Below are 27,267 nucleotides of genomic sequence, written 5' to 3'. Positions count from 1 at the left end.
TCCCCTAAGCACTTGAAGGCATGACCTTCATAGAAAGGGGTAGCAAAAGGTCTACCTTCCTCTCCCACACACACCCAAAGGCTTGGTCTTTTCCTATTGCAAATCACATCCACCATGTCCATAGGTGATCTGATGTTTACAAAATTGTTTTATCCTTGAAAAAGTGAGAAACCATCATTATTGTGGGATAAATACCGGCCCAGATGTCCAGTGACATGCTGTCTAGACTTGATTCTGAAATTAATGAGATCTCTGTCATACCAGCAATCTGGTCTCCTTTTTCTCATCTTTGAAATCAGGATTCCTTTCTTGTTAATTTAACTTTTGTTTATTATTTGCTGATGATTAAAGCTCCTTCCAGCTCCAAAACTCTCAGATATCTCCAAGTTACTTATGGAATGTCTATTGTTTTGTTTTTCTCTTGGCTGTTTTCAGTAGCATTGATTAGTTTGGCTTTGCATCAGCTCTATGAAATTGTAAAATAGGGGTCGTCTCGGAGGCTCAGTCAGTTAAGTGTCTGCTTTTGGCTCAGATCCTGATCCTAGGGTCCTGGAATTGAGCCCCGCATCAGCCTCCCTGGTCTGCTCCCTCTGCTTCTCTCCCTGCTTGTGTTGTCTCTCTCTCTCTTTCAAATAAATAAAGTCTTAAAAAAAAAGAAGACATTGTAAAATAGGGAAAAAAAAAACTGGATTAAGTGTGCTATGGTCAAGGTCAGATAGACATTTGAGTGCCTTGTGCAAATGTTACATCTTAATTTTTAAAATTAGCCTAGTGAAATATTTCTATATATCCTTAAAAGCAGAAAGCACACTTATTATTTTCACTCAGCTACTGAACTTCACAGGTCATTAAAAATGTGTTATGAAAAATTAGTCACTTGCTCCCAGTTATAGATGGTGATAGAATTAGGAGTTGAATCATATGTTTCCATCACTACCCTTAATTTTAAAAATGAGAGTTACCACTAAAATAATTTAAAGGAAGAGACTGTGTCAGAGTGCAGATAATATTTTAAAAATGCAATTTTAAAAAGACCAAAAATTCTATTTACAGTTATAATTACTACTATGTATATGAGAAACAAAGATGAGAAAATCTCAATATATGTTCCCCAGATAATTCCCGAGGCAAATTACAGAAAGTATTAAAAGAAAAAGAAGATTCTTAGACTCCAAAGAGTTTACTGCATGTATTAACTAGCGGCAAAATGGCCACTCAACTTGGCCTCAGTTGAGTAAGTGCCTATGGAAAAAAATACTCAGTGAAAATATTGTTATGACTGGGCTAGCTTAAATTAAAAACACATCAAAGAAACATGATGTTTTCAGACTACAGAAAGCCTTCTGATATAGAATTTACTGGGAAACAGGTTTTGAATTTTAATTTTGGCAATTAATATTTTAAAATATGAAGACTAGGGGCACCTGAGTGGCTCAGTCATTAAGCGTCTGCCTTCAGCTCAGGTCATGATCCCAGGGTCCTGGGATCGAGCTCCACATCGGGCTCCCTGCTCCACGGGAAGCCTGCTTCTCCCTCTCCCACTCCCCCTGCTTGTGTTCCTGCTCTCGCTGTCTCTCTCTCTGTCAAATAAATAAATAAAATCTTTAAAAGAAATAAAATAAAATAAAAAAATAAAATATGAAGACTATTTAAGTTAACAGAAGATAGGCAGCTCTGCTTTCCCTCCATGTCTCATGGATGATTTGCTGGGGAAAGTCACACACACAGGTAGGTATAAAAAAAAAAATCCATGAACATCTGTATTGTTTTCATTATTTCCTAATAGGGGCTTCTGAAAATGCCAGAATATTCCTCTCTCCACACAATGTGATGTATGATTATTGTCACTGTCCTGCAGTCCCCAACATGCAAGGCTTCATGGTTTTCAGAAACCTTACTACTCCAGGGTGGAGTATGTAGCTTAGAACTTGAGTCATCTCTTCTGAGACTGAAAGAGCCAGGGACAGTCTCCTGGTGACACAAGAGTGACTTGAACAAGAACATTCCTCGTTCAAATGAAACAAGAGCTATCGTGTACATAGTGATTAGTTTTTCTTTACGCTCACACTTTTTAGTACAAGTAAAATATATTTTTAGTAAAGTTATTCCATCTAGCTAAAAAAATTACAAATTTTGAGTTATTATTGATGATTAAAGCTCCTTCCAGCTCCAAAACTCTCAGATATCTCCAAGTTACTTATGGAATGTCTATTGTTTTGTTTTTCTCTTGGCTGTTTTCAGTAGCATTGATTAGTTTGGCTTTGCATCAACTCTATGAAATTGTAAAATAGGGGTCGTCTCGGTGGCTCAGTCAGTTAAGTGTCTGCTAAATTACAAATATTGAGCTATTTATTGCAATAAATGCATCTAGTCCATAGGTCTTAAAAGTGAAACAAATTGGTTTATAAATGCTTATAATTAGAATATGGTTTAGTGACTACTTTCCTCTTCAGTTTCTGGTTATTTTTGATGAGTGATTAGGAAGTTTAGTGGGTTTAAGCAGATTTGTGTGAAAGGAAGAGGAGTGAAAGAGGTGACAGCTAAAAGCTACTTAATTAAAGAAAACTCTAAAGATCTAGGTTCTACTGCCCTCACTGCAAATGGAAAATGAAGGGATTTACTCATTGAGGAAACATAACAAGACAGCGTCAAGGGAAACTGAGGCTGAAAGAGGTTGAGGAATCTGCCTGATGTTATGTAATTGGTGCTGCTAAAAACACAGATCCAATTCCAACCTCCCTGCCCCAACCTTAAACATGGGCAGAAGATAAAATGCTGATAATTCAGGAAAGTCTTCCCCCATCTTTCCCAAATAACACTTCTTTTCTATTAGATAATTTGCAGAAGTGCCACCATTAACGATTTGCTTCTTTGGTCTAAGACTTTGTCTGGAGTTTTTCTTGTAGGGAACAACACATACAGCATATTTCTGTGGATGAATTAAGCAAATATTTTCCAAAAGCTGGTCTGAATAGGATGAAGAGGAAGAGGACACTGGAAGGTCTATAGCAGGAGTGGGGGCTGGGGAAAACAAGAGAAAATTGATGAAGGAAGACTATGAAGGGTGCAAAGCAGTTGGTCTGGGAGAGACTGCAATTGACTAGAGGCTGTACTGACTGTTGTAATGAAATTGTGCTCTAAATGTGTTTTAATGTAATCATGTAATGTTTGTTTCCCTTACGTCACTGTCTTCATATATTCATTCTCAGTATTTGTCCTCTTACAAACAGCTGTTTTACATTCATCACATCTCAAAAGATTGTTTCTGATTTTTTAATTCAGAAGATGCACATCTATAAATGATGCTCTCCAAATATTAGTTGAATTAAGTGAAATCTTCTTCAACCTTGCCTTTTTCTTAGTCCATTGTTTTTTACAATCTCTTTGAAAGACCCAAAGATATCTTGGTCAATATCATCCAGAATGTTCTGGTCCGTCAGGCTGACTTTCCAAGGTAAACAAGCTTTGGTGAGCAATTGTTTCTGCTATATTCAATGTATCCATGTTTCCATGCTTCCTTCCTCCTTGGCTTCCCCTGCTAGTGAAGATCTTTAGAACTGTCTATAGATACACTAATTTTCAGATTATTGCAAATGAGTCAGCTTTTTAGTATTTTCTTCAGTTATTTTAATTATGCTGGATTTGGGGGAATTTTTCTATACTAAAATTCTTCAGCATCCTTAATCAAATGTCACAGGATAACAATGAGAAATCTGATGTGAAATTGGGGTGCCTGGGGAGCTCAGTCGGTTAAGTGTCTGTGTTTGGCTCCAGTCATGGTCCCAGAGTCCTGGGATCGAGTCCCGCATTGGGGTCTTCGCTCAGTGAGGAGTCTGCTTCTCCCTCTGCTTCTGCCACTCCCCCTGCTTGTGCTCTCTCTCTCTCTCTCAAATAAATAAATAAAATCTTAAAAAAAAAATAAAAAGAAATCTAATGTGAAATGGATCAGAGTGGCAGGTTGACTTGAAATGTCTTTCTTGGTTCAGAAATATTGCCAGGCCTAGAGTTTAAATGTACTAATACTTGAAATGCCGAAGAGTGCTTTTAAGTTTGATAACCTAAGCTTCCTATCTGCTCAGACAGGATCTACAGATGATGTGGATTGCAAAATCAGATTGATGTGAGGTTCATTTGGAAAGCACTCATTGAACAACTACTATCCACTGTCCACATGTAGAACTTATTTGTTCTTGCCTCCCAGGAGATAGGGTCTTCTAAGGGGCAAAACAAGTTACCCACACAGAACTTTTCATGAAAAATATATTAAACTTACTTAGAGGTGGACTTTAGGGTTGACTGTTCGAGTGAATGGTGAAAAAGCCTAGGGGATGACTGATAGAGCCTGATAGAACAGCTATGGAAAAAGTTAATTTTGTGAATTATTTAATTTTTAATCTACTACAAGAAAATTTGCAATAACCTTGGAAATTGGATGAATACATCTCTAAGGTTGGGCATGTGCGTTGGTATACTTTGCTAAAACAACCATTCTTTGGGGTGATACGTGCTGTTAGACCCTGAAGCCCAATAAGTTATGGACTTATATTTGTTTGTGGGGTTTTTTTCAATGCATTATTAGAGAATCTGACCTCAAACCTTTACTCCAATTCAGCCATTCCCAAATTTGTGTGACAACATGAATTTCCTTGGGTGCTTACAATGCACATGGTATCAAACTCACTGAATTGGAGGCTCTGGTCTGTATTGTTAACAGACTACCCGGGTGATCCTTATGAGCAGTTAGATTTGGGAAACTCTAGTTCATCTGGGATAAGATTAATTTTAAGTAAATAGGCTTTTTACCATACCCTTGCCCCCTCTCTTCCTCTATCTATTTTTCTCCCTCTCCTCTATCAAGACTTAAAAAAAAATAAATCTTAGGAAGAGCTAATTTGCTTTAAATTTACTTTTAGTCTCCGGGCTGGCATAAGTGAGATACAATTTTCCCAGAGACCTATTTTTTGGTCGTCTTTTTTCCACAATTTAATCAAGTGTTAAGGTGAAAAATCTGCTTCTTCTCTGTGAAGTGGCTCATAAGACGGAAAAGGAATTAATTTATACTGCCTGGTGTCAGGATGCATTGTGATTATGTTGGCAAAGCTATAAAAAGAAAGTATCCAAAGCTTATTAAAAAATTCCAAAGAGGTCCCTGTTAGAGCAGATGGATGAAACAGAGTGCCTGATCATTTAGCAGCTACTGAGCTAAAGGATCTTCGAGCCAAGGTGTTTATGGGTGGGGCAGCTTGGAGAAGGTCACCAAATCATAGTTATAGCTTTCAAGGGGGAAAGTTCAGAATTTTACAGTAAAATGCATATTTATTTGTCTTACGGTATAAAAATGACTAAAAAGCCTGGTAAATACATTGCAGTCAATGGTCAGTTACCCCCAGGAAATCTAATTTCCTTTGTTGCATTCACTGGGGCCTCCTCTCCTTTGTAATCAGAAAATGTCTTTCCACAAAATGCAAACTAGAACCACAAAGATAGAATACAGGAAAAATAAACAAATAAATAAATAGTCTAAAATTACCCCCCCCCCAAAAAGTTTTATGGTCTTTACATAAAAGTTTATATTGACCTCTTACTATTTTCATTGAATTCTGGTAACTGTGATGTAAGATAAGTTGGAAAGTAAAAGTAACAACCTGAAGATAACAGTAATTAAATTATAGATTTATAGATTATACCACCAGCAGTAGGAATATGCTTTCATTTTACTCTGGGAAAGAATTTTAAGACATCTGAATGTGTGTGTTCACAGATTATATGATTATACTGTGTGTGTGTATATATATATCTTGTAATAGTTAATTAGAAGTATAAAGAGAACAAAAAATTAATTTTTATTCAAAGTTGTGCATATTATTACAATGATCTTTATTTTTAAGATTCAAAATTGAATGAAAATTTTCATATTAGATGAATTGCTTGAAAATGTTGTGAGTTTGGTTCAACACTATGGAGAATATGAGGTTCAAATCAAGAAAATATTCTTGATAAGGTGATTCATGTGTATGGTATATGGCATAGAGGTGAATTTTAGGTGGTGTCTGGTCCCTAACTTTATAGTTCTGGGCATTTCTATGCTATCTAATCTCTTCTAAACTTATAAGGGACAATGAATCTAGAAGGGAGGCAGTAAAATGAAACGAAAAACCATGTTTTGGAATCATATGTAACAAGGCTTAAATCCTAATTTGGAACAAGTTCCTAATATCTGGAAGATTCAATTTTGTTTGTCTCATTTGAACTATGGGTATAATTCCCACCCTATCTCACCTGACCCTGTATCTCTAACATTTGTGATAAAGATTAAATAAAATAATGTATATAAAGCAATCCATTATACCTAGGTAAGTAAAGGCTCAATTAAGAGTAGCTGTTTTAAATGTGTCTAGCTGATAATTAAAATAATTACTCCTTTACACTTCCTTTCATGCTTTCCAGAGACATTGTTTGTTGTGCAATGATACATGTTCACTTAAGTTTCTGATTAGTTTTTTTTTAAGATTTATTTATTTATTTTAGAGAGCATAAGCAGGAGGGGTAGAGGGAGAGGTAGAGAGAATCCTAAACAGACTCCACACTGAGCATGAAAACCTGACACAGAACTCGATCTCATGACCCTGCGGTCATGACCTGAGCCAAAACAAAGAGTCAGATGTATAACCTGACTGACCAACTGGACCACCCAGGCACCCCTCATTAGTATTTTAAAATGTGAACAAAGAGCCATAGTCTTGAAAGTCGAAGTTGTCTCTGGAAATAACCTGACTTTTTGAGAGAAAGGATTTTTTAAAGTACCTGTAACTGGAAAACTGAGAACAGACTTTAGAGTGGGAAAGAGTATATGACAACATAAAAGTTAGTTTTTGTTTCTGGGAAGAGAATTGAATCATTCACTAGCTGGTGAGAGAGGAATTCAAGATGTGACGAGGTCCTAGGTATTATCTGAGTCTCTGGGAAGGTGCCCAGAACCCCAGTTCTCTGGATTGAGCTGGAGGGGAATTAAGCAATAGAAATTTGAATGAGGTTAGGAAACCCAAGTATAGACAGAACTATGACTTTATTCTCAGGGAAACATAGCATCTTAAAGAAGCTTCATATTTAGCAGAACCCTAGGAAGACAGAAAAGCAATTGTGAGGAGAAGTGCCTCAGCAGATGGGCCATGTGGAGTTCCCAGACCCCCACCCAGAGGGGTGCAGGAGAAAGACTGAAATGAACTCAAGAAGGGCACAGGGTGGTTTAAATAGACCCTCAATTAAACTTGCTGCCTGGGGCTGGCTGCCTGGGTCCTATAGAGGAGCTGAAAGTTTGAATGCTTTCTTCAAGATCCCAGTATTGTATATATTTTTTTATTATGTTATGTTAATCACCATACATTACATCATTAGTTTTTGATGTAGTGTTGCATGATTCATTGTTTGCATATAACACCCAGTGTTCCATGCAGAATGTGCCCTCTTTAATACCCATCACCAGGTTAACCCATCCCCCGACACCCCTCCCCTCTAGAACCCTCAGTTTGTTTCTCAGAGTCCATAGTCTCTTGTGGTTCGTCTCTTCCTCCGACTTCCCCCCCCCTTCATTCTTCCCCTCCTGCTATCTTCTTCTTTTTTTTTTTTTTAAACATATAATGTATTATTGGTTTCAGAGGTACAGTATTGTGTATTCTGACAAGTGAAATGAGTGCTTTGGTCACTATTAGTGTATCTAGAACTCCAAAGGGGATAAGGGGTATCCTAGTGAAGCTTTGTATTGTAGTCTTAGTACGTGTAGAGAAATCTGTTACCTTGATTTTTATTTTGGGTATCTGTGAAGAGATTCCCAGAGTTCTTTACCCCAAAGGAGGCAACTCTTAGGCAATGTACAAAAATATACAGATGGGGCCAATTGTTATCACCTAAAGTGTGCCAATCATGCTGACCCTTGGGTTTTCTCCTTTATCAGGGACATTCTGGTTAAGGGATGAAAAACAGCAGCTCTCCACTGAGTCCCATCATGTATGATGGTGATGATATCATCAGCAAAATGTATGAACTCCCACTGCTGGTCATTCATTTGATTCTAATGGGCCCCCCAAGTAGATGAAGGCTCTGGGAAAGGCATGGCCTCCACCAGGACTGTGGCATCTGTCGAGAAACTGAAGAGCCACCCCCTCTGCAGGTGGATCATATCAGAGGGCCCAGGTTTGACTTTATCCAGTAGCATGGAAGGCTCAGAAGCTATGCTGAGCTTTTGGGGTGCTGCTTTAATAACTCAAGGCATAACGGCTAGCCAGGTACAAGGGGTCACAGGCTCAAGGTTTGTGAGAGCTTTATTTCCAGAAAAACCCACTATATGGCCAGTAATTGCTCTTCTAATGGTATATAGTGCCAAGCCAAGAAAGGCAGTTTCTTGCATCAGAAGTCCATGGGCAAGTTATGGCCAGCATAGGTGGTCCAGAAACTCTAGGAGCCATGAAAGATGGTTACTGAAGCCTCTATGGTGAAGAGGTTTCTGAGGGCACAAACTGGAGTGCTTGTTGATTTCAATTTGGACAGATTTTTAGAGCCTTTTATTGGTGGGATCCCCTTTCAAAGTGGGCTAATTTGTTAATAACAACACTAGTAACATTAAGTAAAATTTGTAATTGAAGAATATGTTACCTGCAGAACCCAAAAGGGACTAAAAATGTTGAAGTTGTCTTAACCATGCGAGTGCTGAAATGGTCAATACCTGTTTCTTTTTATTCTTTTTAAAGATTTTATTTATTTATTTACAGAGCACAGGAGTGGGGAGGGGCAGGGAGAGAGGGAGAGAGGGAGGGAGAGAATCCCAAGCGGACTCCCCACTGAACATAGAGCCCAGTGCTGATTGGATGGAGTCAGCAATTTCAGTAATTAGGTCGTTGGGTATAGGGGCTTTAATGGGATGGGACCATGGCATCACAGTTGCAGCAATCCACTGTAGGCCACCATTCATTTGTTCCAGATTTAAGGAACAGGCCAAATAAGGCTGTTAAATGGAATAGCAGTGGGATCAGGGAAGAATTCACTCATTACCTGTTAAATAACAAGGTTTTAATCCTTGAGGACATTGTTTTAAATTACATTGAGTCGTGTTAACTATTTAATGGGGTTGGGGGGGGGTAGGGAGTGGGGAATGGGTCGTGAGTTCTTATTTTGTTAAGCCAGTAATTTTCATTTATTTTTTATTGGATCAGAGTGTCCATACTCACTACGGGATATTTTAGGGCAATGAGTGCCATAATCATAGGGAATTTAAGCTAGACAAAATTTCCTATAGTTAAGGAGAGTCATACCTATTTGTCTTCTACCTTATATTCAGTAACTCCCTTAAGTAAATCCCTCATTATAGGGGATACCATGTTTACCTTTAGTGGGATTCAAGGTATAACTGTAATTTTAGCCTTAGTATTCATTAAGCTCAATTGGTGAATTTCTGCAGATATTAAAATTAATTCAGGGATGCCTGGGTGGCTCTGTCATTTAAGTCTCTAACTCTTGGTTTCAGTTCAGGCCATGATCTCATGGGTCATGGGATCAAACCCCATGTTGGGCTCCATGCTCAGCAGGGGGTCTGCTTAAAGATTCTCTCCTTCTGCCCCTCCCTCGCCTCTCTCTCTCTTTCTCTCTCTTAAATAAATAAATAAATCGTAAAAAAATTAATTCAGAATCTAGATTATAAAGGCACACAAGATAATCAGTGTCCTTTTATCTTTTGCTATATAAATGTTTCTAGTAAATTTTGGATTTCCAATTAGGTCAAATTATAGGCCTTTGTTTTAAGTTGTTTCTTGTTGGTTTTCTCTTTCTGTGTTCAGGGTTCATTCTTTTTCTTTTTTTCTTTATCTTATTATTGTTGTTTGGTGACTGGATATACTTGAGGTGGGGGTGGGGAATGGTGCTCTCCACTCCTACCATATTTATAAGTTTCTTCCCCCAGAGAACCTCAAATCAGTATCATCATGGTTGGGGGTATCCCCAATAGCAGTAGTTGGTTTATAGACCATGGGCTTATGTTCCATTTGAATTAACCCCTTCATGATGCCACAAAGGTGCCATGGGTGTTTTGTTGAGGATTAGGATGTTTGTTGCAATGGAGACATGGGGAGCAGAGCGGTGCAGTGGAGGAGTTGTGGGCCTACTGCCAGATTTGTTGGATCAAAACCCTCCTCTGCTGTGTCCCCACCTCTTCTGTCACGTGGACTTCCTTTTTTTCCCCTCTCTCTCTGTTCAGAATGGCTGAAAATATTTTAGGTTTTTAGCCACATAAAGTTGTAGCTTTCAGTTTCTGTCTGCACAATCACCTGTATGGCAGGCCTTCTAGGTATTTATGGGGAAAGGCTCAGGACCTTGGTGGCCTCCTTTGTAGGGGGTTGCCTCTTCGTCCAGGGAATGCCAGTCTTCCTGGGATCAAGGTCCATATCCAGTGAAGTCATTTTGTCTATGGCTTGGATGGAGACCATAAGGCCAATGATTGCAAGATTAGCCCTTTGGTGTGCTGGTAGGCAGCAATACTGAGCAAAGCCTAGGTACACTGGCTATGAGTTTTGTTTTGGGAGAGCAGTTGAGTACCAATGTTCCTTCCTCCCCCTACCTTTTTTTTTTCACCAGCCCCTGGGCCACCGGCCACGATGGATGTGCACCTCGATACTCCTGAGGGTCAGGAGAGCGCAAGCAACAGTGGCAAGGGAAGCAACGGCACAGGAAACCAGCAAGGTCATACCCTTGCATGAACAACTGGGATGCTATGCTCAATTCTCTACAGGGTGATCTCCTTTCTTTCCACAAACCTCACAAAAAGCTATCTGTGGGCCTGTCCCTGAGGTGCACAATTACAAACAATGTCTCTATAGCTTCCCCAAGCAGCTGCTGATAGTCACCAGGCCAGACACAGTGACGTAGGCTGATCCTTGGTAAGCAGAGACCACCTGCCAAACAGACTAAACCTGACGTCACCAGGTTATAGCAGGATACAGTGAAATAACAATTCTCATCTTGGGAGCAAGAGAGTTTTAGGGTGGAAAGTGATGGCAACACCTGGCAAAGACAACAGAATATCACACAGGACGTAGCCCAAGCCTGCCAGCAATTAGCTGTTCTATCTCAGGCAGCCTTACCATATCACAGAATCAGGTTAGTTAACCAAGAGCAATTAATTAAGGCTGACCAGGTGTCCTCAGTCATGGTGGAGCTTATCATGTGGTTTGGGACACAGTGGTTTCTATTGCCTCTTATTCACCCCATTGGTAAGGGAGAGATTCCTGCCCTGGGGCTATGGGAATAGCTAAACATTCAGCACTTGCCACTGAACAGATGCGATTGACAGCAAATTATTAGTCACATATATTTATAGCTCAGGAAGAAGGGTACTGAAGGCCATGCAGGGCTTCATAGGGATTGTACTCAGGAACAGAGTGAACAACCAAGGAGACTATAGGAGGCAGACTTTGTAGTAACACGAGTGTGTGGTGCCTCCTGGTTCTTACAAGATGATATGATTGGTTTGTTTGAATAATTCCACAGGCTTGCAAAAACCACAACTTAAGGATAAGTAGGAACTATGCCTGGTCCCTTTGTTTGGCTAGCGTACCTTATCCATGAGAACAGAGTGGGGAGGGAAACTTATATTTAGGCCATTTGAAGCCCTCCCAGATGTCAAGGCAGCATATAATATTGAGCCTTAATTTTAGGCCTTACACCACATGGAGAAATGAATTCTGTGTATGATTGTGAGTTGGTTGGAAATTTACCCCAGAGAGAATAAATTTTAATGTGGAAGTGAATGATTATACTTGAAATCACAAAACTATTTTCTTCTCTGAAGGAAAAATGGGGATCTGTGAGTTAAAATAAGTTCTGTTAAAGAATAATGCATTTACATCATTGCACATCTGTTTTTTTTTGACTGACTAAAATGAATATCTTGCTGTTACTTGGATAAAAAATTATTGAGGGGTACCTGGCTGGCTCAGTTGGTAGAGAATCCAACTCTAAATCACAGGTTGTAAGTCTGAGCCTCATGTTGGATGTAAAAATCACTTAAAATATAAAAATAAAACAAAACTCCTTTGTCTCCACCACTATACCATGAAACAAAACAGTGAGCATTGATTCAAAAAATTATTGAAACTTAACTAGAACTTCTTTTTATAAAATAATGGAAGACTTAATGTCCTTCAGAAAGCCCTAGTACACAACACTCTACAATGTAGGATATATTTTCAAAAAAAATTTTTTAAGATTTTATTTATTTATTTATTTATTTATTTATTTATTTATTTATTTAGAGAGAGCATGTGCACACATGCATTAGGGAGAGGGGCAGAAGGAGAGAGAGAGAAAGAATCTTAAGCAGGCTCCATGCCCATCATGAAGCCCTATGCAGAGCTTGAGCTCACGACCCTGATATCATGACCAGAGCCAAAATCAAGAATTAGACATTTAACTGACTGAGCCACCCAGGTGCCCCCTTTACAAAAATTTTTTTAAATTAATGCTCATGTTGTCAAATAAGAGAATTCTTCATAAGCCCAGAACAATGAGAAATCACAAATCTAGAGGCATGTGAGTGGTGTACTCACTTCTCTGAGTTCCCCAGTAATTCACAATTTCTGTTTTAAAAAGCCATGTTCTGGGGACAAGGAAAGAAACTTAGGAACCACCCAAATTGGAAAATGAAATTGGGTCCCCAGCGAAAGGCTTAGGCTATTGAAGAGCGACATGCTCAGTCCAAGGATAATGTGGCAAAACCCTAACCTTCAAAGGAAGACAGTGAGGATACTTGCCAGTGTTGTCCTTGACTTAGGTGGAAAAGGGGTGGGGGGAATTCTCCTGATCATTTATTATAAGTGGAAATCACACAAGTTTGCAACTTTGTAGTGTGAAAAATTTCATGCTGAGAATTTAAAGCTAACCAATTTGGTAGTGCTCCCAGACCCCAGTAGAGGCAAATTCAGAGCCTATATAAAGGAAAACACTTTAATTAGGGTCTCAGGTTATTTCAAGGAAAAAGTTTAAAAAAATATAAGTTTACAACCATAAATCATAAAACATGCAAGGAAATAAGCCACCATGAGATAGATTATACAGAAACAAATAACATAATCACAGTATAAAGAATTCAGATATTAGGATTATTCATACAGAATTTTAAAAAATAGGCTTCATATATTTGAAAAGATAAATGTGGGTATTTAAGTTATAAATAAAGAACAAAATACTATAATACAGTGAAGCAGACTTGAAAAAGAGCAAAACAGTCTAGAAATGGAAAATATAAATTAAAACTTGATATGTAGTTTATGTAGCAGATTAGACACAGGTGAAGAGGTAACTAGTGAATGGGAAGATAGATCTGAATACATGCAGAATATAACACAGAGAAACAAAAGAAAGGGAAACTATGAAAGGTTGAGAGACATGGTTAATAGAGTGTCTATCTCATGTGTCTAATTGGAATTCCCAAGGAAATAATAAAGAAAAATAGTAATATTTAAATAAATACCACCTGAGAATTTTCCAGAATTGGTGAAAGTCTTAAATTCAGGAATACTAACAAATCTTAAGAAGGATAAACAAAAAGGTACCTAGGCACCTTGTATGACATTTCAGAACACCAAAGAGATAAACCCTCAAAATAAGCCAGAAAAAAAAACTCCACAAACCACCAAGTATGACAATTATACCATCAGTGTATTAATCAGGGTTCTCTAGAAAAACAGAACCAATAGGGTATATATTTATTATAAATAATTGGCTCATGCTATTATGGAGATTGAGAAATTCCAAGATCTGTAGTCAGCAAACAGGAGACCCAGGAGAGACAATGATATAGTTCCCTTCCAACTCTGAGGGCCTGAGAAGCAGAAGAGCGATGGTTTAAGTTTCAGTCCCAGTCTGAATCTGAAGGCAGGGGAGAGACTGGTGCCCCAGCTGTGAGACAGTCAGGCAGAGAGGGCAAATTCTTCCTTCCTTAGTCTTTTATTATATTGAGGACTTCAGTGGATCGGAGAAGGCAATCTTCTTTACTCAGTCCATTGATCCAAATGTTAATTCCAGAAACACCCTCACAGACACACCCAGAATATTGTTTAAACAAATACTGGGCACCCTATGGTTCAGCCAAGTTACCACATAAAATTACTATATTCAACAAACTTCTTAACAGCAAAAATGGAATAAAGTAGATTAGTATTGTGAAGTGCTTGTAGAAGGTGACTTCAACCTAGAATAGTGTACCAAGATGAGGATAAAAGAGATCTTTTCAGACATAAAAACCCACTAATTTCCCAAAGGAATTTCTAAAAGCTGTACTTTAAGGGAAAGGGGGAATTATCTCAGAATTGCAATGTGCAAAAAAAAAAAAAAATTAGTATTATGGATATAAAGAGGAATGTAGTTCTTAAATACATGCTGAACTATTTGATGTGAAGTGTTATGGTATCAGAAGCTTCCTTTCAAATGACTGACAAAAATTGTATGTTTACAGAGAGTAAATATAGCTGTTACCAATTGTTGAAATCAAATGGAGGTTACATACTGTTCTTTCAATTTATCTGTATGACAATATTTAAATACAAAATTCAAGGGAAGAAACCATAACTTGAAGTCACTTATTTAATAATCTTAGAATTTTGTCACAAGTTATTATAAGCCCCATCTGTTTTTTCCATCATCAACAATCTTCCCATCAATGTCAATACCTAGTTTTCTGGTGTTTCCTCTCTATGAATCCTCCAAGATCACCAGCAATGCTTCAGTGACCACATCACCAGCTTTGCCCTTTTCACAAATCAAAGACCATATGTATATGTGTCTATTTCTGGAATCTCTATTTTATTCTATTATTCTGTCTATCCTTGAAGAATGCCACACTATCTTAATACCTAAAACTTTGTAATCAATCTTTATATCTGATGATCTAAGTCCTTAAACTTTATAATGAGTTCTCATGGTAAATCCTTCTACCTTTTTCCTTCCTTTTTAAATAAGAAGTTATTCTTGGGTATGTTGCATTTACATATAAATTCTGTGATCAGCATATCACTGTTACGGTGGATTTGCTTACAGAACTTCCATTTTTAATGGCCTTTTAACAATACTCCTTCACATCAGTCTCCATTTGCAGACAATGCATCTTATGCACACTTTTATTATGTGACTTAGAAGTGTTCATGGTTCTCCAGTGCTCAGAGTGAGGAACACAATCTCCTTTTTTTTTTTTTTTTAAGATTTATTTATTTATTTGAGGGAGAGAGAGAGAGAGAGCTTGTGTGCACGAGGAGGGGTGGGGGGGCGGAAGGAGAGGGAGAGAGAGAGAGAGAGAGAAGCAGACTCTCTGCTGAGTGTGGAGCCTAACATCGGGTTTGAACTCATGACCCTGAGATCAAAACCTGAGCTGATATCAAGAGTGGGGGATACTTAACCTACCTAGCACCAGGTGCACCCACAATCTCCTTTTAATGGCATTCATTTTCTTTGCAATTTGGGTTACAGTGATGACTATGATCCAACTTATTTTTCCAACTCTACGTGGCTTAACATTCCATGAGAGCTAGATGTTTCCTTTTCCTTTACTTGGAAGTTGCCTTTTACACTCACTTCATGTGTTAGCTTGAATTATTTCCCTGGCTTGGTAAGCCTTTTCATGTCTTTTTTATCTGTATGAATCCCTCCCAAATTTTAGGGCCCAATGTGTGTTCTATAGCTTCTATGAAGTCTCTTTTAATCACCCCAAAATTCAATAGCCATTTCCCTTTCACACTTCTATAGCATTTTTCATTTATACCACTTACATGGATATATCATATGTTGACTTCTGTTTTTACATTCCCTTTAGTGTGCATGTATTTCATTTATACAATTAGGTCACATACTTTTTCAGAGTAAAGACCATGCATTATGCTTTTTTGTGTGTGTCCCCACTCTGGTAATTACAGTGTTTGGTCTTATTTCTCTAGAATCTTGTCCTGAATGAGGATGCTCAATAACAGTTGGCTGAATGAAGGCTGAGTCTCTGTTCAACAAATATTTGGTGAGATGTAATAGAAGGAGCAATGTATGAGGTGTCAGATGAAATGGTTTCTGGGCTTGCCTCTGCCATTCGCTAGCTCCATTGCTTAGCCAAATCATTTCATTTTTATGATCCTCAGTTTTCTCACCTTTAAAATGAAGATAGTAATGACCACCCTACAGTACAGAATCACATGCACTGAATTTCACTAAAGTGATTTAAAATGGTATGTGTTCAACCCATGTTTACACCTTTTTTCACATAATAAAAATCTTCATCGTAGATAATTTAGAAAGCACAAAGTTCTGAGAATAGAAATCATGTATAATAACACCACTCAAAAGAACTACTGTTAAAATTTTGGATATTTCCCTTATCATGCTTTTCTGAGCATCTGTTTTGAAAATTACTATATATACTGGCTTTGAGTTTTTTATTATGCCTGTTGAATATATTTTAGATACCATTTTTCATGAAGATTCATTTTTTTCTAATGAACTTATATAATATTAAAGAAACATAGTAACAGACTATTATTTTTACAAAAGGCTTTTGTAAAAAGTTAGATGCATCCATATAAATAATTTCTATTAACTTAATTGTAGACAAACATAAATACACATAATTTGAAGAACAAAAATATTTCAATGGTAGGACTTTTCTTTCTGAAGTTACTTGCTATTTGGTTGGGAATTTTTTTTTTTTTTTTGCCTATATGACCCAGAAAATCCTCAAAACAACTTTAAAATTTTTGTTACTGTGATTTTGATTGAATTTTTTGCTTAATGAAACACTAAAATGATTTCTTCTTCTGCAAAGAAAAATAAAATACTGAAGAGAACTTAGGAAACAAATCAGAGCTTGAAAAGCCTCAATCATTTCCTCATTTTTCTCAGTTGGAAGAAAAAAAATGAAAATTAAATCTATTCAAAAAGAGACTAAAAGACATCCCGAAGAATTTTTTTTTTTACTTTGATGAAATAGGAGAAAAAGACATTACTGGAACTTTTAAAGTTGTGTACATTTTTAAAAGCATCTTACCTATGAATCAACTTTATTCAATTTAATTAAGGAAAGGTTTGTGAATGATTTCAGTCCTCAGTCATGTTTTTCATGTTTAAGCTTTTGGCTCTGTCTATTTTACATAGTTGGTATAAGCCCTGAAATGTTGGCTTGCTAGAAAATTTTCTTTTTTCAAACTTTCATTAAAAATTCAGAATTGTGTTGGCCTGAAAACAATTATATTTTAAGAGATATGATCAAATGATTTATAAAAGATATGACAAAATGATATTAAATAAATATAATCTAACTTCAAAATACAGACATGTAAGATGTTTGTGTGCATCTGTGTATGTGAACACTGAAAAAATTCTGGTAGGATATGCACCAGAATTATAATAGTACTATCACTGGATAATGGGTAAAAGGAAATTTCCTTTTTTTTCTTCCAGAAGAATTGTCATTTTTTTTTTCCAACAATGAGCATGTATTATTTTCATATGCAAAAAGAAAAGAATTCATTTTGAAAGAGAGATGTGGAAGGATAATTGTTTCATTCAGTAAACAAACTCTATCAGAGTACCTACTGAGTGAGTGCCAGGCATGACTTAGTGCTATGGATACATCAGTGAAAAACCTATAAAAACCTGTGCCTACAAAAACCTATGCCTTTGTGGAGCTTACATTGTAGTAGAGGGAGATAGTAAACAGCAGTGCAATCATAGTAAGTTATAATATGTGTTATAGCTACTAAGTGCTAAGGGAGAGTAGAGCAAGTTAAGGGAGGTTAGGAGCGACCAGGAGAAGACATTGTTTTAAACGGGGTGAGGAGCCTTACTGAGGAGGCAGAATTCTCTCATGAATTTTGTGATCCTTCTTTCCTCACCATATAATGTCGTTATGCTATTACTCAGATTAAGAATTGTTTTTCAGGTTTCATGAAGAAATTGAGAATTCCAATCCCATTTTAGCTAGTAATGAAACACTCAAACATGGTTTGTTGCTGAAAGTATACAAATGGTTTACCCTTAGGGAGAAACCATGATGAATGGTGTAAGGGAGATGCGGTCTTCTGTGACAGGTGGCTTATCTGGAAGAGAGGTTGCAGAAAGGTAGCCAACTTGGAGGGGTTTCGGGGTGCAGAATGTAAATTTTTTATGTTCTTGTTTTCCTCCTAAACACCAAATTTCTCGAAATATCTCTGTGTTAATCTTTTCTTGTCTTTGTAACTTACAATGTCAGAGGCTGTCTCTAGAGCCAAAGGAAAAGCCTTCTTTAACAGGATAATCAATGTTTATAATGATAATCTATTATAGTGCCTATAAATTAATATGATTGATTTCTAAACAAATTTCATTTGTGTGGTCATTAACCAAGCACATTTATATCCATTAGTTTGTTGGGTTCCAAGGTAATAAATAGATAATATTAATTCTACTTTTGATAAATGTGGAAACTTAATTAACAGAGAAGTTAAATGTCTTGTTGAAAGTTGCAAGTTTAGGGGCACCTGGGTGGCTCAGTTGTTAAGCGTCTGCCTTCAGCTCAGGTCATGATCCCAGGGTCCTGGGATCGAGCCCCGAGCCCCGCGTCGGGCTCCCTGCTCAGCGGGAAGCCTGCTTCTCCCTCTCTCACTCCCCCTGCTTGTGTACCCTCTCTCACTGTGTCTCACTCTGTCAAATAAATAAATAAAATTTAAAAAAAAAAAAAAAGGAAAGAAAGTTGCTAGTTTATTAGAAGGCAATGCAAGATTCTGCTACATGCTCACTTTTAGGTGACCAAACTTTCCATTGCTCCATTTGGACTGCTAAATAAATATGAGGACTAATTTAAGGGCAGTCATTCCAAGGGTGTATTAAGGTAGTTCAGTAATGCTGTCTTTGCTCAAAGCTCTGCTCTGAAATATTGAAATAGAATTCTTCTGAATATATGCAAATCTAAATTACTTAAGGAAGCTTTGAAGAAAACCTGAAGTCATTTCAGTACAAAGAAATGGGTGATCAATTGGGATAGTTTTTAATTAAAAACTGTTCACTATAAAATATAACGTTATATTTTAAATGTAGCATTATTCTTCCATTATATTATATAGGAGTATAAAGTGGGTTGCACTGATGAAATCACAAAAATATTTTGAGAGGTGGAATACAAATGTAGCTTCCTAAAGTAATGGCTTTGATGAATACGGTACACATTTATATATATATATTTGTGTACGTTAGTAAAAATAGTTCTTTTGTATCACTGCATTTTTCCTTTTGAAGACAGATGAGCATATATAAGTTATAAAAGTTTTCTGAAATAAAAGCAGGCAGTTTAAAGTGTCCAAGCTTAAGCTATTCCTTTAGATTACCTTTATACTGGAATAGTAATTATGGGACTATTTTTTGTCATAGATGTATCACTCTCAATGATAATCTTAGGCAAAGAAAATAAGCCCAGAGGCTAAAGGCTCTATTTTTTCCCCTTGTTGAGAATGAAAATGGTGAAAGAGAATTAGTTGAATGAGTTAAAACTATAGGATCTGGGCTATTTAAAGTGTTAGAGGACTTCATATTTGCACAAGGGAAAGCTGATAGAATTGTGTGTTAACTGACTAGGTAGGGCAGTCTGTTCACAGTTTAATGTTTATGAATCCCTTCCAGAGACCTGATGTCTGAAGAGTGTAACTGTTCAGATCCTTGGGTGAGGGTGATTCCATAAGAGTTTTTGCATTAACTTCTGCTCTGCATATGACAATTGATGTTACCCATGCCTCCAAGGCATTGTATTTGCCACTAGCCTACATCCTGCCCTACTTTATTGGTAATGTCATAAAATTCATTTTAATATTTGATTAACTGAACGTCAGTCTTTATTGAGAATATTAATAATTAAAAGCCCCTTCACTAGCTATGTTTGCCTGCCCATAATTTATAGATATCAGCTATTAATTCAATATTTATTTATCGAATTTATTGGGCAACTATGTGCCAGCCCATGTACTATTTAGAGGGATACAAAGTCATTTCTACCATGACCGCGTTGGTCAGATTAGCTTCCCTTTTTCTCCTTCCTACTGATGTCATCAAAAGTCACTTGACATTTTAAAACCACCGTCTCATTTAAAAAAGGAACTGACTTCTTAGGACTTGCATTGACACCCCCTGCACAGACAGGTTGTGTTCACTCTGGCATGGAAATGGTGCAAGCAAACCATGGGATCCTCAAAATTATTTCATTTTTGTGCAAATTCAGTTCTTGGGCTTTTGTGAGCTTGGAGAGTCTTTGTGCCTTTTTTGAAAGCTAAGAACACTTTGTGTCCGAAAATGGTTGGAAAGGCAAAGATGAGAAGTGAATGATCTGAGAGCAGTCTCTCTCTGGAATTTGCTCGCTCTTTCCCTGGGACCCCCCTCTGCAGCTCTGCCCCGTCTTCTCTTTTGGAACTAACCACTCCTTCCTCTGTGCATGTCGGGGAGCTGCCTGGCATGCAGCCTTTTCAGGTCTCCAGTTGAGGCAGGAGAAGTCTTTACTTACTGTGGTAAATAGCACAGTGCTTTACACACAGTCGGTGTTAAATAAATACTTTTTGAATTGAATCCACATACTTCCTTAAGTAGGCTCCAGAACCTTAATAAAATAAGAAAACAATGATATTTGAGTCCCTTGAATAGAAAGGAAAATGTGAGGAATATGTGAGAATGAAGGCGTACAGGTAGGGTTTGAGGTAAAGTGGGGGCAAAAAAAATGAGAATGGTTCCTTCTAATTCAAGCTGAGTGCTCTCAATTCTGATCACTCAGAAAGATAGAAATAAAAAGGTGGGAAGTAAAAGGCCAAAACTATGTCAGATGTAAAGTAAGAGGGATACTCTGCAACAACTTAAAACCATTTAGAATTACGTTCATCTAAAGGAGAACTGAAAATATCACTGTGTGTGCTGGATACCACCCATCATGCATAATGCCCGCACACACGTATGTGCTGCTCAAGATAACGTACTAATAATTAGGGAAATCTGTTTTGGAGAGGAGCAGGGGGAGTCATGATAATGGCAGAAAGAATACTGTCTGAGCTTAGAAAACACACACAAACAAACACAAACTGGCTGTATCACGTTAATGCATCACTGGTGTCTGGGTCTGTATCTCTTACTATTTTGGGAAGCTGCAAGGGGTAGGGGTTGGCCTGTGGCAAACTAACTCCCTACAATCCTTTATGGAGGACGTGTTTTGGGTAAGTTTTTCTAGCAGGAAAAGAAAAAGTAGGATGACCAGTTAAATGTGACCCTTACACTCAAGGAGATTACATGCTTAGTGAATTCGATGTTCTTATCTTTATCCACATCAGACCATATTGTTATTCTAAGTGACCCTATCTTAGTATAAGAATGTTATTGTGCCAGAAAGGTTTTCAGATTTGCTCACTACCTTATCTGGAAGATTATAGGAAAATCAATTTGTTATATTTAGAATTTTTAGGTTTAAGTTGTCAAAAATTCTGGTGGTAAAAATAGCTTTCATGTGCCTACCAATATATGTTGAAGGGTCTGTTTAAATCATTATCAGGCAAGAATTTAAGCATGAAAAATAATATGTGTGTCAACAGACAAGAGGTAGAATTTCCTCTGGCTTGTACTTGAGGCACAGAAACTCCATATGTGGAGGAATTACCAAAAAAAAAAAAAAAAAGGGAGATCTCTAAGTTAAAAAAAAATAGTTTTTATATAGGTATACATTTCATGTAAACTGTTTAGCCTAAAATGGTCTTGGTACTTAGGTGAATAGCTGTGTTAGGATTCCCATTTTTAGAGGTGGACACTTTATTTCCAAAGAACAGGATTTGAGGACAAGAAAGCTACTGAAAAGATCAAAATGTGTTTGATCTCACCAGACTGTGGATTCCTCTTTGTAGCTTGTGGGCCTAGCACAGGGCCTGGCACTTAATAATTTAGTAGGAGCTTGATAAATGTCGACTGGATGAATAAATAATCATCTGTTTTTGTTGGTCCACATTAAGAGGCAATTATTATCGTTCTCTCACCTTGTTTGGAAGAAGTTTTTGCACTCCAGAACAGAAAATCTTGCAAAATACGAGCAGTAGGCAGAGAACTGAAGAAATCTAGCATAAGGTATTAAGGTGCTGAAAGCGGGAGAGAGACAGATGAGGAATTTATCAACTGAGACCAGTCCATGTCTTGCTCTATCTCATCCTCTCTTTCTTTTGACCAGGAAAAGCACTAATTTTCCAAAATATATGTTCTTCTTTGTTACTTTAAGTGTTTTTTTTTTTTTTCAGATAGCCTGACTCATACCCCTAGAGAACTAATTTAGCGGGTAAGAAGTGTATTTCAAGTCTTACATGCAGAATGAGTTTCACTGTGGGGGATGAAGTGAGTGATATGGATCCAGAGATTAGAGAGAAGGTAATCACCTTCTTGCCGTCTTGGCTTCAAGTAAGGAAACTTGAGAAAAGAATGAGTGTGAGCTAAGAGGGTGGGCCATCTCCATTGGGAGAGAAAGAAGTTGCAAAAACTTTTGTTTCTGATTATACTTAAAACGTACTAACACACTCCTTTCTTAGCAGGCTCTTTTGAGCCCACTGGGAGCTGACTAGTGATTTTATATATAAATACACATGTGTACATACATATGTAAAGTACATATATATTACATATATATATGTCTTCCTCCAGGTCTCCATTTAGCTTGAACATCTTTGTCCTCTTCAGTTGTGCTGATGTTGCATTTTCGATATTGCATCGCTGCAAATGCCAGCATGTGTGTATATGTGACTGGGGGACGGGGCTTTGGTTAAGGCACCCTGAAAATGGTGTGTTTTCAAAAGAGATGAAAATTACATCACCTTGCTGGGGGCATGCGAGGACATTTGTGAAATCCCCAAACGTCCAAATGGTTTCAGCTCCTGTAATCACCCGCAGTTGACAAAGCAGAACTCACCCAGATTCCCCACCTAATTCTGTAGAAGAATAAGAGGAAGAGTTGCTAGTGAGTCAGCTGCCTTGGTTAGCAAACATAAACCTAATTAGCTTTTTAAGCCCAGAAAATTAAAAGAACTTGGATGTTAATCTCTCTTCTGTATTTATTTATTAGTACTATTTCCTCCTCTTTCTGTGGGTTTATATATTTTTTAAATGTCACAAAGCATTTGAAGAGAGCAGTTCTCTCTCTCTATAATGTTGACCAAGAAAGGATTCACTGAAAATTAAAGCAGATAGACATTTATTTGGGCAATTGGAATTGCAGTTAGGGAAACACAGATTCAGGTAGACACCCATATTGTGTTCCAAGGAAGACAAAGGCGGGTGGGGGGTGGGGGGGAGAGTTATAAAGGTGGAAGGTTAGGAGTGTAGTTTTCAGGTCCTCTGTGTGAGAAAGAGGGATTGAAGTTGGGTTAACTGGGATTGGTTGTGTATGCAAACGAAGGATTGAAGCTTGTTAAACCAAATTGGCTCCTTTAGAAGCGAAGACCATGGGTGATCCAGTTGCCACGGTGAGGAGGAAGTTAAGTCCAGGCTGAGGGCTTGCGGCTGGCTTAAAAGTTCAAAAAGTTCATAGTTTCTCTGTTGAGGATGTGCATAAATTCCTCTTCCCTCATGGCCTCCCAACCCTATTTTAAAGGAGACTCTTTTAGCTAGACTTGGTTGCTCCATTTTGATCTTCTTTTACTATGTATATAATCATCCCTCTAAAAAAAAAAAAATCAGACATATGCAATCAATGTTGCAGAAGACAATAACGACAGGCACGTAAGATGACTCTTTGGACAGGGAGAAGCTTACACTTAAAGATACGCTATTTTTGGCTAAATTGTCAAAGTGTGACTTTTAGAGACTCTCTGTGCTAGAATATCTGTGTATTCTTAGTTTTGCCAGGTGAATGTCTTTCAGTACTTTTAAATTACAATGATAATACATGCTCATTATTACAAGTTAACATACATAAGGAAGTACCACCAAATGGTTAATATTCTCCTTGTTCTCTCTTATATTTTCAGCTAGCATTTTTTATTCTTCTTACAAAGTTGAAATCATATTATATTCATTACTTCCCCTCCCCCACAGTGTATTACTTTTAAAATTTGCTTTATTTTACAGTGTGTCATGGACACATTTCTGTAGGTAGATCTAACTGGATTTTTTTTTTTTTAAAGATTTATTTATTTGACAGAGAGATAGAGAGACAGCACAAGTAGGCAGAGTGGCAGGCAGAGGGAGAGGGAGAAGCAGGCTTCCCGCTGAGCAGGGAGCCCGATGCAGCGGGGAGCCCGATGCGGGGCTCTATCCCAGGACCCTGGGATCATGACCTGAGCCACAGGCAGCCGCTTAGCCGACTGAGCCACCCAGGCGCCCCAGATCTAACTGGATTTAGCACATTCTTTATAGTAGCTGTATAATGTTCCATAATATAATATATATAGTTTATTCGACCATTCTTCCCTCACAGACTTCCAGATTATTTCCAATGCTGCAATAAATCTCCTTGCCAGAGAATGAAAAGAGCCCGTTTGAGAATCACCCTGTGGGTTCCAGTGTTCCTACCCCCCAGTGAGCTCTAAGCTACCAACACCTTCTGTCAGGAAAATGAGATGACTTTTCACAGTAGAGAACTCCCTCTCGCCACAGCCCTGGAGGGTCGGGCTGGGTGAACTGCTGTTTTGTGGAGGAGCTTGGCATCCTGGCCACTCAGCACGGCAGGCTCTGAAAGGAAGATGGTCCTGGGAAGGAAAAGAGAGAGAGCTTGGAAGTGACCAAGTAAAGCTCCCGAGTAAAGGAGCCTGTTTGGCTTGGCCTCCCTTCACATCCAGTTCTGTTTCTGATCTTAAAATGGTAGTTAACGAGTATAACTTTGACAGACTTTTTGAGAGTTTTGTGATGATCTTGTTTTCTAACACTAATTGACAAAAAAGGGTTCATTTAGAAAGCCTATGTCTGAAATAATAATGTAAAGGCAAAAGCAAAAACTTCCAAAATAGCAGCCAACAGCAAAGAAGCCTTGAAATAAACTTGGAGACCAGAATTTCTTCTTCCATGGTGATCGCCTACTCTATAGGCCACCTTTTGGAAGTTCCCTTTCAATAATAGACAAATTCTAATTCAATACTTCTTTTAACATAGAGCATCTTACTGAAGAAGTTTACTCACACCTTTAACATAAAATATATAGCATTTAAATATTCTAAATAGCATATCTTAATATTTTTATACATATCGTTATCTTCAATTTTAAGATTTTGGATATCAGGCCAGGAATAATCAAGGTATTCATAGAACTGGTCCTCCAACCTTAGTATAGTTAACTTATTTGCGTGACATAGGAAGATGCTCCACAGAAATAAACACTTGATCATGCCCATGGCTTCTGATGCGCTGTTAACTGGCTGAGGACAGAGTAGAAGCCTGCAAATGGGGTCTTTTTCCAAACTTGGTGTCAGTCACATCTCACAAGCTATAGAGAAGAGATCTCTAATTAACATTCATGTATCATGGGGCTGGGGGCACAAGGAGGAGGCTCACAAGATAACCAAATATTTAAGCCAGAAAAGAACACCTGTGAAATGGTAGGGAACCTCTTCCTCTCTTCCTCTCTCCCTCACAAACACACACACATACATACATACGTATATATATAATTTTCCCTATTTAAAAAGTAATGCAGGGCAGAGTTGAAAGTAACTATTATATGTCTGTCTATACATATCACAGGGATTTGGGAAGATAATTTTTTGGTAATCCACATCATCGTGCTTTAAGAGTGAACTGAAACTGGATTTGCTTGCTTGTCTGCTACATGAGCAGCTGTGTGACTAAATAAATCATTTAAACTCCCTGAGCCCTGGTCTCCATATCCATCTAGTGAGGGTTATTCCTTACTACCTCATAAAATTATTGGGAGGTTTAAAGTGAGATAATAGATATGAAATGTTCATGTTTTATTGAATAAATCTAGTTTCCCTCTTAGGAAGCTTCCTCTTCCAGTAGGAAGATGTTTCTTGGTAGGATTAAAGGGATACATAGAGGGGCGGTGGAGTAAATAAAACTTTGTGAGATGTGACGATGATGCCAGTAAACAAACATATGGTTTTAGAGTTATGAGGAGTTTCTATATCCTCTATCTCATTAGTTCTTCCCAAGAATACTGTGAATCAGTCAGGCTAGTATTTTTTATACCCCTTACACAGGGAGGAACTGTGACTCAGAGAAATTAAATGAATTAGCCAGTGTCACCTACAAGCCTGTAATGTGGTGAAGTTCTTTTTGTCTTAACAGTCTGGTGCCCTTTAGATTACTCTACGCTGTCCGTCAATGCCAGACAGTTGGCAAATACTAAACAGTGAGAAGTCTAATTGATTCCAAAGTTGTGTCTGAAAATCTAGCCTCGTTCTCAAATTTTCCACGATTCCTGCAAAGATGAGCCTATTTGGGGAAGGAGCCTCGCCTACTCCTGGACTCCCGAGGCCCACGCTAAGTTCAGCGGGCCGTTCCTTGGGTCCACTGAACCAAAGGAGTTGTGTTTCGAATACGAAATGCACTGTGTTTTGTGACTGTTTCACTTTATTTTTATCATTTCCTGAATTGAAGTTAACCGATTGGAAAGGGCCCCCTTCCAACAACAGTGAAATGGGTAGGTCAAGACTCACATATTTCTGCCCTCAAGTACCACAATTGATTGCCTCCATCCCTTGGTTGATACTCAGCACATTCTGTGGTATGATGTTATCTGTCCTCGCATGTATACCTTCTTTCTCCCCTTTGAGAGTAAAAGTCCCCTAAAAACGGAGAGTCTATTATTCCTTTGTACTCTCAGTTGCCCAGCTGAGGGCCTAGGACTTAATAGGTTCTCAATAAATGTTTGCTGCCACCACGGCTTTTGAGATCCTACTCAGCTTTGACTTCTTAGGGAAGATTCATTAGAAAACATCATATGAAAGAGGGTCAGTTTTAGAACAAACAGTATCGGCTGCCTCCCTGCCTCCCTGTACGGTAAATGATTTCCTGAGAATTTTTTCGTAGAGACAATTACTAGGACGATAAAGAATGCTTTGGGGGCGCCTGGGTGGCTCAGATGGTTAGGCGTCTGCCTTCGGCTCGGGTCATGATCCCGGGGTCCTGGGATCGAGCCTCGCGTCAGGCTCCTGGCTCAGCCGGGAGTCTGCTTCTCCCTCTCCCTCTGCCTCTCCCACTGCTCATGCTCTCTCTCTCTCTCTGTATCTCTGTGTCTCAAATGAATAAATAAAATCTTTAAAA

General features: G+C 38.0%; 1 protein-coding gene across 2 annotated transcripts in view; it reads left to right on the top strand.

The window, feature by feature from the left end:
- Positions 1-27,267, top strand: part of PKIB (cAMP-dependent protein kinase inhibitor beta) — a 102,264-nt gene that overhangs the window by 67,986 nt on the left and 7,011 nt on the right. The gene's annotated exons all lie outside the window — the stretch shown is intronic.

Source organism: Neomonachus schauinslandi, chromosome 8 (assembly GCF_002201575.2).
Source record: "Neomonachus schauinslandi chromosome 8, ASM220157v2, whole genome shotgun sequence".
Lineage (NCBI taxonomy): Eukaryota > Metazoa > Chordata > Mammalia > Carnivora > Phocidae > Neomonachus > Neomonachus schauinslandi.
The sequence above is the reverse complement of the archived record's forward strand: the minus strand, read 5'-3'. Positions and strand labels throughout refer to the sequence as shown.